The sequence below is a fragment of the Rhinopithecus bieti genome, unplaced genomic scaffold, assembly GCF_001698545.2.
Source record: "Rhinopithecus bieti isolate Rb0 unplaced genomic scaffold, ASM169854v2 scaffold_64915, whole genome shotgun sequence".
NCBI classification, from domain to species: Eukaryota; Metazoa; Chordata; class Mammalia; order Primates; family Cercopithecidae; genus Rhinopithecus; species Rhinopithecus bieti.
Window position 1 is genome coordinate 604,667 of NW_016825936.1, and position 14,524 is coordinate 619,190.

Here is a 14,524-nt window from a genome sequence, read left to right on the forward strand (position 1 = left end):
CATTTCATTGCCTGTGTTTTGCATTTTTGCAGTCTTATTAGATTCTATTAGAAATTCATTTTTTAAAAACCTAATGTTCTTTTCTAAAGTTTGTGATTTATTTTTCCTTTTGTTCTCCTTAATGATTTTAAGCATACCAAATTATAGTTATTTAGGTATTGTAGGCACTTACAGTTCTTGGAGTGCCAGTTCTACTGTTTATTGCAACTGCTGATTCTGCTTAGGATGGTATATGTCTTGGGATTTTAAAGTTTTGATTATGAACTTATTTCCAGTGGCAGTTGTTTTTCTGTGGAAGTCCTATGTATTTTATTGTGATGATCACCTCCATTTTTTCCTAGAGGACCCAGAAGTTTCACTGTTCCATGAAGAGTTTTATGTTAATTTCTCAGTTTGATATTTCTGAACCATGTACGTAAAGTGAATTTGGATTTCACACTTGTCACAGTATAAGCTGGATGGTATGATTTTTCTTATAGAAGACATTATCCCCCACCCAGAACTAGTGTGGCAGTAACAAGGAGGCAGCAATCCAAACTACTTAGCCTAGTGAACAAGACACTTCCTCACCTGGCTCCTGTCCCCTCTGTAGTCCCAGCCTTTGTTTCTCCTACGCCCAAGCCCTTCTCTACTTCCACATCAAATTTCAAGGACATTGCTTCATCACACCACTGGGCCAACTTATACTGTTCCCAATGTCTGGAATGCCATTTTCCCTCTTCCTTCTCTACCAGGTGACTAAACATTCTTTATAGTGCAGATTGGATGTTATCCCTCTTGGAAATCTTCAGTTGACTCTCTAGAAAACTGATGTTGACACACTCAGATTGGGATGGAGAGAGAGAATGGACTCCACAGATATTTGAATAGTAGTATCAGTAGTATACGGGGTAAAGGGAGAAGTAGGATTCAGAAAATTTTCCATATCTTTAGTGTGAACACTGTAGTATGCAGTGATATTGTTAATTAAGATAGGGAATCATGCAGAGAACAGGGTCAGGCAGGGGTAGATTTTGGAAGGGGATGAAAATGACCTTGGCTTTGAACATACTGCTTTTGAAGTGTGTATTGGTGCATGTAGTTAGGAGTCATTGGAAAATGTCAGTCGGAGGTCAGAGGAGAGGTTGATGCCAGACAGTAGTTATTGCCATGTAAGTGGTGGTTGAAGCTGTGGAAATAGAAGAGCTTCTTCAAAGGGACCATGAAGTGTAAAAGGAGAAGGGGCAAGGGGCAAGTTCTGGAGTGGACTAAGGTATAAAGGCAGGCAGAGGGACAAAAAAGGAGGAAGGAGACAGAGAAAGGTATTCAAGGACACCCGAGGAGAGCCAGAGGAGGGCCCAGAGAGAGTGTCCTGCTAGGGAGAGTGGGTTATCAGTAAGTGAAACAGGTTCAACTGGGTTGAATTCTACATGTGCTGATCCTAGCCCTCATTGGCTGACCCTGAGTAAGGCTGAGGCAGAATGTATATGATTTGTCTTTGTATAGGCTCCTTCACGCCACCTTTCACTTAGTAAAGTGCTATAAAATTATGCATTCATGAATGAATTCATAAAGTGCATAAAGAGCAAAATTTTACACAGGATTTGAAAACATTGTTCAATAGGTCAATTCTAAAGACAGACTAAACTACACACCTCCTCTAAGCCATTTATGCCTCTTGAATGAAACTCAAGCTTAGCCTGACCTTTGAGGCCTTTCAAATCCTGGCCCCACTCATTCCCTGTAATGGCACTCATTCAAGTTCAGGCCACTTCATCGCCTGCTCACTGTTCTCTGAGTGGATCCAGAGTCGACATGGACCAACACCCCTCTAGCTGCAAAACTTTCCTCCCCATCTCAACTTCCACATTGTTCCTTTAAAATCTACCTCCCTCATGAAGCCTAGAAGGATTTTCCAAAACCAGTTGTGATCTCTTCATCCTCTCAATTCTCACAATCTCACGTCTGCAATACCCATTGCATCATATTTGGCAGTGTGTGTGTGTGTGTGTGTGTGCGTGTTTTATGTGTATTTGTGTCGTATGAGGTTTCCCACCTTCACTCTCACTCCTGGAGGGCAGACACAAAAACATGTTCATCTTTGGGAGCACCAAAGTGTCTAGTACCATGACTTGCATGTTGATGTTTGATACACAGCTGAAAAATAAATGAATGGGCAAATGTGAAGCTGAAGTACTTTGATCACATTATAGGATCTGGGATCAAAGCATGTGTGGAGTGTGCCAAGGTGGCCCTAGAGAGTCCAGCAGCTCAAGAAGTGGCCCCAGACCACAGACATCACCATGGGGACAACCACAGTGAGGTCAGGGGTTTGTGCCCTGGCAAGAATTAGGCTTGAAGATTTGATTTCAAGTGAAAACCATATACTTCATGTACCAGAATGAGAGAGGCTCATGTGAGATTTTCTATGGTTCAGCTCTGGCAAAATTTCAGTCACCATGAACACAGTGAGAGTGCATTGTAGGTAGCTAGAGGTCAAGAATACATTAACACACTCACACACATGCATAAAGATGTATCCATAATTTTTAAGAAACATATTTGTCTCATCTCAGAGTCTCCCAAGGATAGGTTGAGGCCCCACAGCTCTTCGTCATGGAGTAGAGGAAAGCCAACGTGAGAGTTCATTTTATGTGTCAATTTGACTGGGTCATGGGGTACGCAGATTAAACATTATTTCCGGGTGTGCCTGTGAAGGCGTTTCCAGATGAGATCAGCATTTGAATCAGTAGATTCCGTAAAGTACATGGCTCTCCCCAGTGTGGGTGGGCATCATCTAATCCACTAAGGGCCTCAATGGAACAAAAAGCAGAGGGAGGAAGGATTTGTCCCCTTCCTACCTTACTTGTTGAGCTGAGACAATGGTGTTCTCCTGCTCTGGGACTGGGACTTCCACTATCAGCTTCTCTGGTTCTCAGGCCTTCAGACTCAACTGAAACTATACCATTGACTCTCCTGGACCTCCAGCTACCAGATGGCAGATTGTCAGACTTCTCAGCCTCCGTAATTACATGTTTCATTTTCTCATAACAAATGAGAGAGCAAAATCAGAGAGAGAGAGAGAGAAAGAGAGAACCAGAGAAATAGAGCCAACTGGATTATATCAGTTTGTTCTCATGGTGCTAATAAAGACATAGCAGAGATGGGTAATTTATAAAGGAAAACAGATTAATGGACTCACAGTTCCATGTGGCTGGGAATGCCTCACAATCATGGTGGAAGGCAAAGGAGAAGCAAAGGCATGTCTTACATGGTGGTGGGCAAGAGAGTGTTTGCAGGGGAACTCCCATGTATAAAACCAGCAGATCTCATGAGACTTACTCACTACCATGAGAACAATATGGGGAAACCACCCCTTTATTCAATTATCTCCACCTGGCCCCACCCTTGACACTTGGGGATTATTACAATTCAAGGTGAGATTTTGGTGGGGACACAGCCAAACCATATGAAGGATATTGGAACCCTGAATAATATACCAAGTTTACTCAAAAAAGCATTTAGGGCAGCTCTTAACAAATGCCTGCTGCAGTTTGATCTCTGCAGGTGTGTATGGGAAAACCTGTATCTGTGTCCACCAGGCAGCCAAATGCTTGTGAAAAGTACCTGGGAGATGTAACTTGGATCGTTTCAGAGTGTTTTTTTGGAAATCACTGAAGCCCTACCAAAACAAACTGAGTTTTGGTGTAATTCACGAAAAGCTGTTCCTTCTCACAAGAGTGTCCAACCAATGGCTGCTTCCTGTTCTCTCTCTTCATTTGCTTTACCCACTCTTATTTTCTCCATTTTTGTTTCGATAAATGTCAAAAGGGACATTTGGATAGAAATTGTTGATGTTCGTACTTAGATCTTATTCTCGGTCAAATGCCCTGTCAATGGCAGTGAAGGTAAGGAGTCACAGGCAGGGACAAATGAGCAAGAAATGCAAAAAAAATCATGCTAGCCAGGCATGGTGGCTCATGCCTGTAATCCCAGCACTTTGGGAGGCTGAGGCAGGTGGATCATGAGGTCAAAAGTTCAAGACCACAAGGTCAGAAGTTCAAGCCTGGCCAACATGGTGAAACCCCGTCTCTACTGAAAATGCAAAAAATTAGCCAGGCATGGTGGCGGGCACCTGTAATCCCAGCTACTCGGGAGGCTGTGGCAGGAGAATCGCTTGAACCTAGGAGGTGGATGTTGCAGTGAGCTGAGATTGCACCATTGCACTGCAGCCCAGGCACCAGTGTGAGACTCTGTCTCAAAACAAAAAACGACAACAACAACAACAACAGCAACAAAAACCATGATGCTATATGGGCTCAGGTTCTGGATACATTATGATTTTTAAACAGCAGATTTCTAGACCTAATCACCTGCATTTGGATTCATTTATGTCCTTAAAGCAGCATTTAGAGTCACAAGCTGGCAGTGAGGTGCATTGGCTGGGGTATTCCACAGTGTACACTATCTGCATCCAGGGATGAATTAATGAGGAAATTCCAAGATAGAGGGTGTAGATGGGCCAGAAGGAGCACCCTAAAACATGACGTTTTATCTATAAGCAGCAAGGTTGGTGGAGGCACCTACCTATCTCATAAATGCTGCCAGTCAAGGAGAAAAGGAATTGCTTTTTAAAATTACTTCATATATTTGTAGGGACAACAGAAGTCCATGCTAACAACAAATGCATTCACCTATTTTTTCAAAAGAGGAATGATCCCTGGGATTACCTCTAGTAGGTTTAAGTGTATGGAGGAAAATAGCCTGGAACATCTGAGAAGTAATGGAATCATGAGTGAATAAGCCGCTTGGTGTTGCCACAAATAAATCATCCAGGAGCAACCTGAAAGCTATTTAAAATTCATAGTGAAGGGGAAGAAAGTCCCTGCAATACATCTTGATTTTGGTAATGCATTTGATACCACGTCACAAAATTTTACTTATGAAATTAATTGACACTGGCTTGGATGTGAACACTGTCATAGGGATTGATAATTTTCAGGGGGTCTGTAAACAAGGCATGGTGATAAATAGTGTGACATCCTGCAAGCGGTAGTTGATTAGTAGGGGTGCCAAAGAGATTGGTGTTAAACCTGATCATATGCAACAATGCTATTAATGGTTTCCAGGAGAAAGCAAAGAGAATGTTAATGAAATCTGCAAATTATACAAACTGGGGTGGTGCTGGAATAAATCCAATAAGAATGATGGATAGAATTTATTCCAAGAGATATAGACAGGCTCAATATATGGGTAATAAACAGCAAAATGAGATTCATTTTCAAAAAATGCAAACTAGGAGAGATCAGGCAACAAAATAAAAGAAAAAAGTGATTCCTATAAGGGCACTAACAACTCACTTAATTTGTAAGATGCTCCAGGGTCCTTTTTAGTTGGTACCAATGTAGCTCTATACCTCTTTTTTTCCATCATCCTTTCCTCTTTGTTGCCATCCACCTCACATCCTTTTCTGTAACCTCCTTTACTGGTCCATGCCCTTTCTCAACTCTATGCTTCTGCAAATACTGTTCCTCTTCCTTTTATTTCCACATGTAAAACCTAGTGCATTCTCGAATACCCCACACATTGTTCATCTTCCTTGTTATATGGTTCTCTCCTCCCCTGGAAAGCCACTTTCTCTACTGTAAAGCTATCTTGCTTGGTAAATGTTTTTATTGGGACTCTTTAATTGCGTTATGACCCTGGAGAGGAAGTAAGGGCAGTGGCTATGTTCATGGTCTTCAGGGTCAAACAGAGTCAGGAACCAGGATAAATCTCACATCCACTTACAGGCTGCATGACCTTAGGTGAGTTTTTACATCCTGCCAAGCCTCATTTGTTCTGACTATAATATGGGTACTGTTTAAGGGATTCAATGACATACTGTAAAAAGCTTGGCCAGTTGATGAGCCAGTTTTCACTGCCAATCATTGCTCTCAGTAGTAGCCTTTGCTTAAGACTTTTTGTTTTTTTAATCCATTAACACTTCAAGGGCAGAGAATTTGGTGATTTTAAAAAACATTCCTCCTAGTGCCAGGCACAGTGTCTGATGCATAGTAGGGTTTTCAGGGAGCCAGTGGGTACTACATTAGCATGGGATTTTTTTTTCTGAAGCTATTAGAGCAATTTCTTTTGCTGTATGGATTTTGGGCTCAGTGGAAACATGGAGAAGATAGATAATTTACATATATTTTCAGTTTCTTTTACAGGTGTTTCTGAGGGAAAGCATGCGGCATTTGATCTGAGTTATGTATTGTTTCAAACATTCAGTGGAGGGTTTCTGGTATCTCTCTTGAACTCTGGTGAACTCATGTCTGAAGCAGTATGGTGAAGTGTGAGCCAGCTGTAGCCAGATGGGTTGGGAGCTACAGAGGGGGCAGGCAAAAGTGATGTGAAGAATGCTCAAAGGGCCAGCCAGTCTGATTTATAAAGAGAAGCACTGAAGGTGTAAAGGCATGTATACAAATACCTGCAGTTATCTAACACATGGGGACGCTGAGGAGGAAGCAGGATCTTGGCACTTTATAACACTTGGGATTAACAATTTGAACAACAAATAAAAAGAAAAACATGAATCCAATACTTCTGATGCCAGTGAAATCTCCTTGGCTCTGGAATAGTCATTTTCAGCGAAGTGCAGCTCTCTCACATGCACAAACTTGCTGAAAACAAAGCGATGAAGCACCAGGAAGCTTACAGCCAGTCATTTTCTGACACAATGGTATGTGTTGTCTGATATGCTGGAAATCACCCCAGCTGCCTATATTTGTTCACTAGCTCCAGGCTCTGTCTCCCACACATTTGCCAGAAACTTAGTCAGTTTTTGCTGAGAAACAAACATCTCAGCTGATGCTGTGTGACAAACATGGGCCAGCAGGTCAGCTGCAGTTTGGCTGGTCTAGGCTGAATATGGCAGGGCCAAGCTGGACTCCGGTTGGGTTCAGGTTGACTCATGGATCCTTGGGACATGCTGTCCTCATGGGAGATCATAGGACCGTAGGCCATCAAGCCAAATCACACAAACCCATTTAAAGCCTCTGCTTGTATCACATCTGCTAATAGTCCACTGGCCAAAGCAAATCACATGGCCAAGCTCAACAACAAAGTGGCAGGAAGGTATAGTCAGCCTACATTATATTTCTTGGGAGATAATGTAAATGGCAATGCTTAAGATACCCCTTGTTCTCTCCAATATGGTGACTTCAAGGAAAGGTGATTTTCAAGCTTCATCTTGATTTTCAAGCATGGCAGTGCTTAAAATACTCCTCCTTCTCTCCAATATGGCAATGCCTGGCAATGTTTAAGACACCTGGCAATGCTTAAGATAACCCTCCTTCTCTCCCATATAGTGATTTCAAGGAACCATGATAGTCAAGCTTTATCTTGACATTAGCACTGGGCATAGGCTGCAGAAGAATCTGTATCTCAGACAAATAGAATGGTATATGGAAACACACAGAAGTTTCAGGAGGTTTCTTAGGTTTTAACTGACATTAAATACATCTGTTTAGCCTACACCGGTTGAGACAAGGAGTCAAAAAACAGGGGCCAGCACTCAGTTGGTGGGAAGAAAAATGTCCCTGTTTGATTTAGGACCTGGGTAGATCGATGGTCCCTGAGAACATCTCCAAACTCAGTTTGCTCTTCCACAGCCTCACCACTGTGCTCCTGCCCTGCTGACCTCCTTTCTGTCTCTTGCTACACCAAACTCTTTCTTTCCTCCACACCTTTGCACGTGCAGTCACCACTGTCTCAAATGCTCTTCCCTGCCTTCTCTCGGTTGACTCCTTCCCCAGTGTTTGTCCTTCACTTACAGGTCTGCTTCCCAGAAGAACCTTTCTTGACTGCCTGTGTTGGATATTTTCTAAATGCACTTGAAATCCACTTTTCACCCTGTACTGTGTTCAGAGAGGCATTGACAGTTCTTTATGACTCCAGCTCCTTCTTAGGGGCAGAAGGTCAGAGTCTGGAGAGAAGTCAGGGTGTTTATCCCCTGGGCTCCCTCTCTGAAGAGTCATGTTGGTAGCCTCTGTACCTCTACTGAAAGCTTCTGTCAAGAGGATGCTCTCTGCCACCCCAGCTTCCTCCTGTCATCCTTTGAGGTTGGAAAAGATGCTTAGCAATTGCTAGCTTTTCTTTTGCTCCCCTCCAGGGACCCTCGCTATTTCTTCCTGGTCTCCCTCAATCCTCTACACACTTTTTCACTGAACAGTCTTTCTCTAAGTTACAACGTTTGAGTTTGCCATCTCTTCCTGCAGGGTCCTAATTAACACACGACCCTATCTAAATATGTCTCTCCATTACTCTCCTTCACTGACCCTTATTTTTGTCTTCATGCACTTAGAGTTATATAATTGTAAACTTTATTTATTTACTTGTTTTCTGCATGTATACCTTGGTGATTGTGAGTTCCATGAAGATAGCGACAAGGCTTGTTTTATTTACTGCTACATGCTCTTCACATGGTACTTGTATGTGACTCAGAAATATTTGTTATATGAGCATAAAAACAAATGAATGGGTAACAAGATACCAATCAGGTTCCCAGAGAAGAAATGTCTTTAGTTGAGCAATTGCTATTTTTCAGGTATTATGTCCATGCGTTACTTCATTTACAATACCCTAGAGGTAGATGTAATTAATGTCTCTGTGATATAAACAGACTTTGAGGAGACTGAAACTTTGAGAGCTTAAATAGCTTTCTAGAAGACATATAGCTAGCAGGTAGTTGCTCAAGTTCTGTCTTTAAACCAAGTTCTGTCTGACTCCAGTTGCCCTGCGTTTAATCACTGCACTGACCTAAATGGCTGGGCATTGGAAGGTAATATAGGGCCTGGAAGCCACTCCCAATCTCTCATTTGGCTGCAATGGAGAATGTAACTAATAGTTGGATCAAGACTCCTGGTCCCTCCAGGACTACCAGGTGGATGGATCAATCAGATTCAGACTGTGCAGCTAACAGAATACTCCCATCATTTATTTTTCTGTTATTAATGAATGATGGAGCTTAAGGCTGAGGCAGGGTAGTTCTTACCTAGCGAATTCTGCCTCTTTGTTGTCTGTGTACCAAGGATATATTTAATGATTTGCTCTTATGTATGTATACGATGTAAAAAGAGGTTAATTCCGTGCCAAGCAGAACACCTGTCAAAAAATTAGGGTCTTAGTTTTACAAATCCCCAGCCTCCCTTTGATTATTGCTGTAACTCATGCAGACAGAAGATAATCTTTAAATTATACAGAACTTCATGATGAAAATATTTTGCCCCTTTTTATAGTTTGGGAAGAAAGAAGATGTGGCTTTAGAGGCTTGGTGTCAAATTAAGCGATACCAGAGTCATAGAGGAACGTAATAAATATGCATAAAGGGGCTAAAAAAGCATTTCTAATAGGTCTATACCATAGGAATTTGCTATGTGTGAAATTAAAAGACTTCCTAGGGAAAAACCTTGGCCCATTTGCTTTTAAATTCACTTTTTATGCTCTTATGTTAAAAAAATATTTTAAGCTCCATTATCCCCTTGCAAAGGAATCTGATCAAAGGAATAATCTCAGAGCTCTGGAGCTCCCAAAATGCTGGCCTGGAGAATACCTTTGCTGAGGACAGGTGCCTTCTGAACCCCCTGCCAGCCCAGGGTTAGGGCGGGAAGCAGACTTGTTCTGATATTTTTCTCCAAAGACTAAGGCTGTAGCTGCCCCTAGACATAATCAATCAATGAAAAGAACTCAGAAATATTTATTAAGACTATCTAGGCTAGGCTTAGCAGGTGAGAGAATGAAAGCAACAGGTCTGAGAAAGCTTATTATTCAGCTGGGGAGACTGGGCACACCTGTGTTGTAATGGGCAGTACTGCAGACTGGTTCAAAGTGTAAAATCTGGGGAGTTCTGAACACAAGAGTAGATTGCACATGGGGGTGACTTTTAGGGGACATGGGGATACATCCAGTTGTAATCTGTGATCCGGAGTGGCAGAAAGGAAGTCAAAGGCTCTTCAAGTGGAAGAATCTCACTAGCAAAGGTTTGGAATTTGGTAAGCAGCAACTAAAGCTTCTAGCTAGAGTGAAGGCAGTAGAGAGGCTAGAAAGTGTTCTCAGAGTAGATTTAAATTCTGTCTTTGCTGCTTATGAGACTCATGACCTTGGTTTTTCCTTCAACTCTCAATTTTCATCTTCCCAAAATACTAAGAGGAGGAAGGAATGTTTGGAAGAAACGATGGAGAATGAAAATCAAACCTTTTATTTTTCATAACAGTCTGTCTAAATCTGTGCAAGAAAGCTTGCAAATCTGCATATGGTTCAACCTCTTTGCCCAAGATTTATAAGAATAGTGGAACTACTCGCTTGGAGAAGCAAAGCTTCCATAATTTTTCTGCATATTATATAGGTATTTTGGTAACTTTGTGTCATTTCATTAGCTTTAAAAACTTAGAAGGTGTTGTGGATTTATTTAATGTTTTTTCCATCTTAATCCAAACATTAAAGTTTTGGGAAAGTGCTTTAGATTATTCAGATAGCTCCAAAAAATGCATATAGACACTAAGAAGGGAAAAATAGATACTGGGGCCTACTTGAGGGGAGAAGGAGGGAGGAAGGTGAGGACAGGAAAACTACCCATCAGATACTATGCTTATTACCTGGGTGGCAAAATAATCTTACACCAAAACCCTATGAGACGCAATTTACCTATGAAACAAACTTTCACATATTCACCTGAACCTAAAATAAAAGTTAAGAAGATTTTCAAAAAGACATTTAAAGGGTCATTTGAGTTTTGTTGAAGTCTGAGAATTTGAGTGATGTAAAGGACAACTCAACTCGGTAAACAGACTTGACTCTCAAGATGAATACTTCTTCATTTTGTTTGAGATCTTTCATGAAGCAGGTTGATTTTTGGCTCTTGTAAATCAGATCACACTTACATAGCAACAAAGAAAACAAATGAGCTAATATAACCCCTATATTTTCATCTCATAGACCATGAGCTGAATTTTACTGCTAATATGTTGCTGAAGGTTGCCTATTTTATTTTTTTCTAGAGGCAAGGCAGTGAGAAAATAATGATTTATTGAGCTCCCTCTCCATGCTCTGTGCTAGGGGCTTTACAAGTATTTTCTCATTTAGTTCTCAGTATGACAATCAAGGCAGATATCGCTTTCATCATCTACAAAATGGGATAATAATAATGCCTCTGTCTCTGAGATGCTATTAGGATACAACAAGATAATGTGTATATAGTACTTAATGTCTTTCTCATAGCTATAACCATTATCATTATTATGACCATTTTAATTCTACTTACCTCACTAAGGTTATTCCATCAGTAGAAGCTAGGATTAAAGCATTCTTATAAAAAGGCCCCAAATGATGCATGTCTGTAAATAAGATGGGAAATTAGTTGCCCTATTTATCACCACTTATGTGTAAGAAATAAGCATATATTCAAACACTCCTTAAAAATTTGGTTGGATTTGGATAAATTGGAATTTATTTGGAGCATACCTACTGCCTAAATCTTCGTTTCTAGTACTATTATCCAATAAAAGGAACCAGAGCTCTTTGGATAAATGGCTTATTCTAGGGCTGGAGATACAGAGAATGAGCATGGATCACCTTGTAGCATTAGAAAGCAAAGAAGTGATTAGAAAACAAAGTAAAAGAAAAACCCACACCATTATGATGAGAATGTGTCAAAGGGATACAGCCAACTGCAAGAATTCCCAATGGCCAAAGCTGGAACAATATGAACAAAAATAACTAAAGTACTATTGGATCATAATGCAAAGCTTAAAATAAATATTTATGGGCCCATACTGACATAAGTAAATGATGGAATAATTAAATAAATGGGTAAGAAGAGACAAATTGTCCACAGAGAAGAATTCAAAATAATTTATATAGATTCTCTGTTCTGAAGGAGGTAGATGGAATATATAGCTTCTCATTCCCTAAGTGTGGGACATGCATGGTGACTTCCTTCCAAAGAGAACAGTATGGAAACAGGGCAAAAGGGGAGATTTTACAGTGGAGAAACTTGACAAACATTGCTCCAGCCAGGTGATCAAGGCCAACATCAACAGTGATAAGTCATGCTAACAGCAATGATGTGAGATAAATGGCCCTTGACTTTTGTGGTCTTCCTTCAAAAACTTGTAACACCAGTCTAACCATCAGCCAAACATCGAACAAATTCCAGTTGAGTGACATTCTACAAAATACCTGGCCGGGACTCCACAGAATCATTAAGGTCATACCAAACAAGGGGAGTCTGAAAATTTATCATGGCCAAGAGGAACCTAAGGAGACATGGAGCAGGGTGGTGTCCCAGATAGGATCCCAAAACAGAAAAAGCACAGTAGATAAGAACTAAGGGAATCTGAATAAAGTATGGGTCTTAGTTAGTCATAGTTTACCAATATTGTCCCCTAATTTTAACAAATGCACCATATAAGATGTTAGTTTTCAAGGAAACTGGGTGTGAAGTATATGGAAACTCCATATCATTTTCATAATTTTCTGTAAATCTAAAATTGTTCTAAAATATGAATTATTTGCATATAAACTTTCTGTAGTCCATTGTGAGTTTTCTGAATTCTACTTTGAAGGTGAAGCAGCAAGAGAAAACGTGGCATGGAAGCAATAGTAATTATTTTTAGGTCATGCTTTGTAAATAAAGAGTATCATATATAGTTAAAGCTAAGTAACTTGTAAAAGAAAAGTTTATTATTCCCCCCACATTGTTGATGGGGCTATGCTGAGAAGAACAAGAGACTTTGTAAGGCCTGGGTTTGAGGCCCTGCTTGAATTCCTTATTCTCTTAGAGCTGTTATTTGAGTGAATGAGGTCATGGCTGTGAGAGTGATTTGCAGGCTGCCCCTCGCTTAACCCAAGTCATAGCACTCCTGTATTCAAGACAGGAGTTTAGGAATTCCAGAGAGGAGCTGGGCCAGATTGTTATAGCTCTCAGCTCCCTGAGTAAGAACGCTGAACTTTGTTTCATGGACTATGGAATTTGTGGTTGGGTTTTTTGAGCAGGTGGATGTCATGGTCAAGAAATGCTTTAGTACAAGTTTGCTTGGGAATGGGAAGAGGGCAGAGGCAGTGGAGGAAGGGGAGCTCTAGGCCAATGATATAGTTTGGGTATTTTTCGCCTCCAAATCTCATGTAAAAATGCAATCCCATGTTGGAGGTGGCATCTGGTGGGAGGTATTTGGGTAATGGGGATGGATCACTCAGGAATGACTTGGTGCCATCCCCACACTAATGAGTGAGTTCTCACTCTATTAGTTACTGTGAGGTCTGATTGTTACAAACAGCTTGGCACCTCCTCTTCCCTCTCTTGCTCCCTCTGACACCATGAGACATGCCTGCTCCCATTTTGCCTTCTGCCATGAGTAGATGCTATGCCATGCTTCTTGTACATCCTGTAGAACTGTAAGCCAAATAAACCTCTTTTCTTTATGAATGACCCAGCTGCAGCTATTCTTTTATAGTAATGTGAAATGGACTAATACAGCCAGTGTGCTAGCCTTGAAGAGAGAGAAAGGAAGGATACCTGTGTGGGAAACCCCACTAAAGAAAAGTCATAAGGGGTTAGCTAGGGACCATAGAAAAAAGAGGAGGAAAAATCATAGATAACCTTAAAGAGGGTAAATGGAAACACATTAAAAAGAGAGAAGAGTGTATTGTGGGAGAGAGTGAGTTCAGTTGTAGGCAACATGAAAATTAAGGTGCTGTTGGGACATTCAAGTAGGAAAGTCCTGTGGACATTTGGCTGCAGGGCTGTAACTGGGGAGGGAGACTGGAAATGTGGCTAAGAGGCAGTGATACAGAGACATGTGCGGAAGTAATGACTCTGGTTGTATAAGTAGGGAGTGCTCTCAGAAAGAGAGAGAGGACAGCAAAAGTCAAGGCAGTACCCACTGAGGGACCCTCACACTGGGAAGACAGAGGAAGTGGAGCTTCATGAAATAGTTTGTTTCATGGCTCTATAGCTCTCTCCATTTCAGAAACCTAACAGGATCACCACACATTTCTTGACGCTGCCTTCCTGAGACTGTTTGGTTAAATCTGGCCCATGAATAGCTGGAAAGTATAGCCATCAGGGGGTCTTGTCTGAAGTGAGTCCCCAGTTCCCATCAGGATGGTCATTGTTTTGCTTCAGAGCCTAATTTCCACAAGGGTTCCATTAGAGGGTGACAAATCATAGGGCCACCATATATTTTATCCAAAGCAGGACACCTTGAGAGTGAAATGCAACTCTATTTCACCCAAATCAGGAAACCTTGAAAGTAAAATGCAGCTCTATTAAGAATTACAAAGGGAGCACACGAGTAAACCAGGGCTGTCCAGACAACCCAGTATGCAGATGCCATCTACATATCAAGACCTTCATAGGGCCAAGGAAAGTTTTGCCCAAACCATCTCATTTCTTTCAGGATCTTTTGGATGAGCTAATGGCCTGTTCAACCATCCTTTCTCTTTTTTATACCTTGATCCCTGCCTATATTTGCCTGACAATTATTTTTAATAATCTTGCATTTACCCA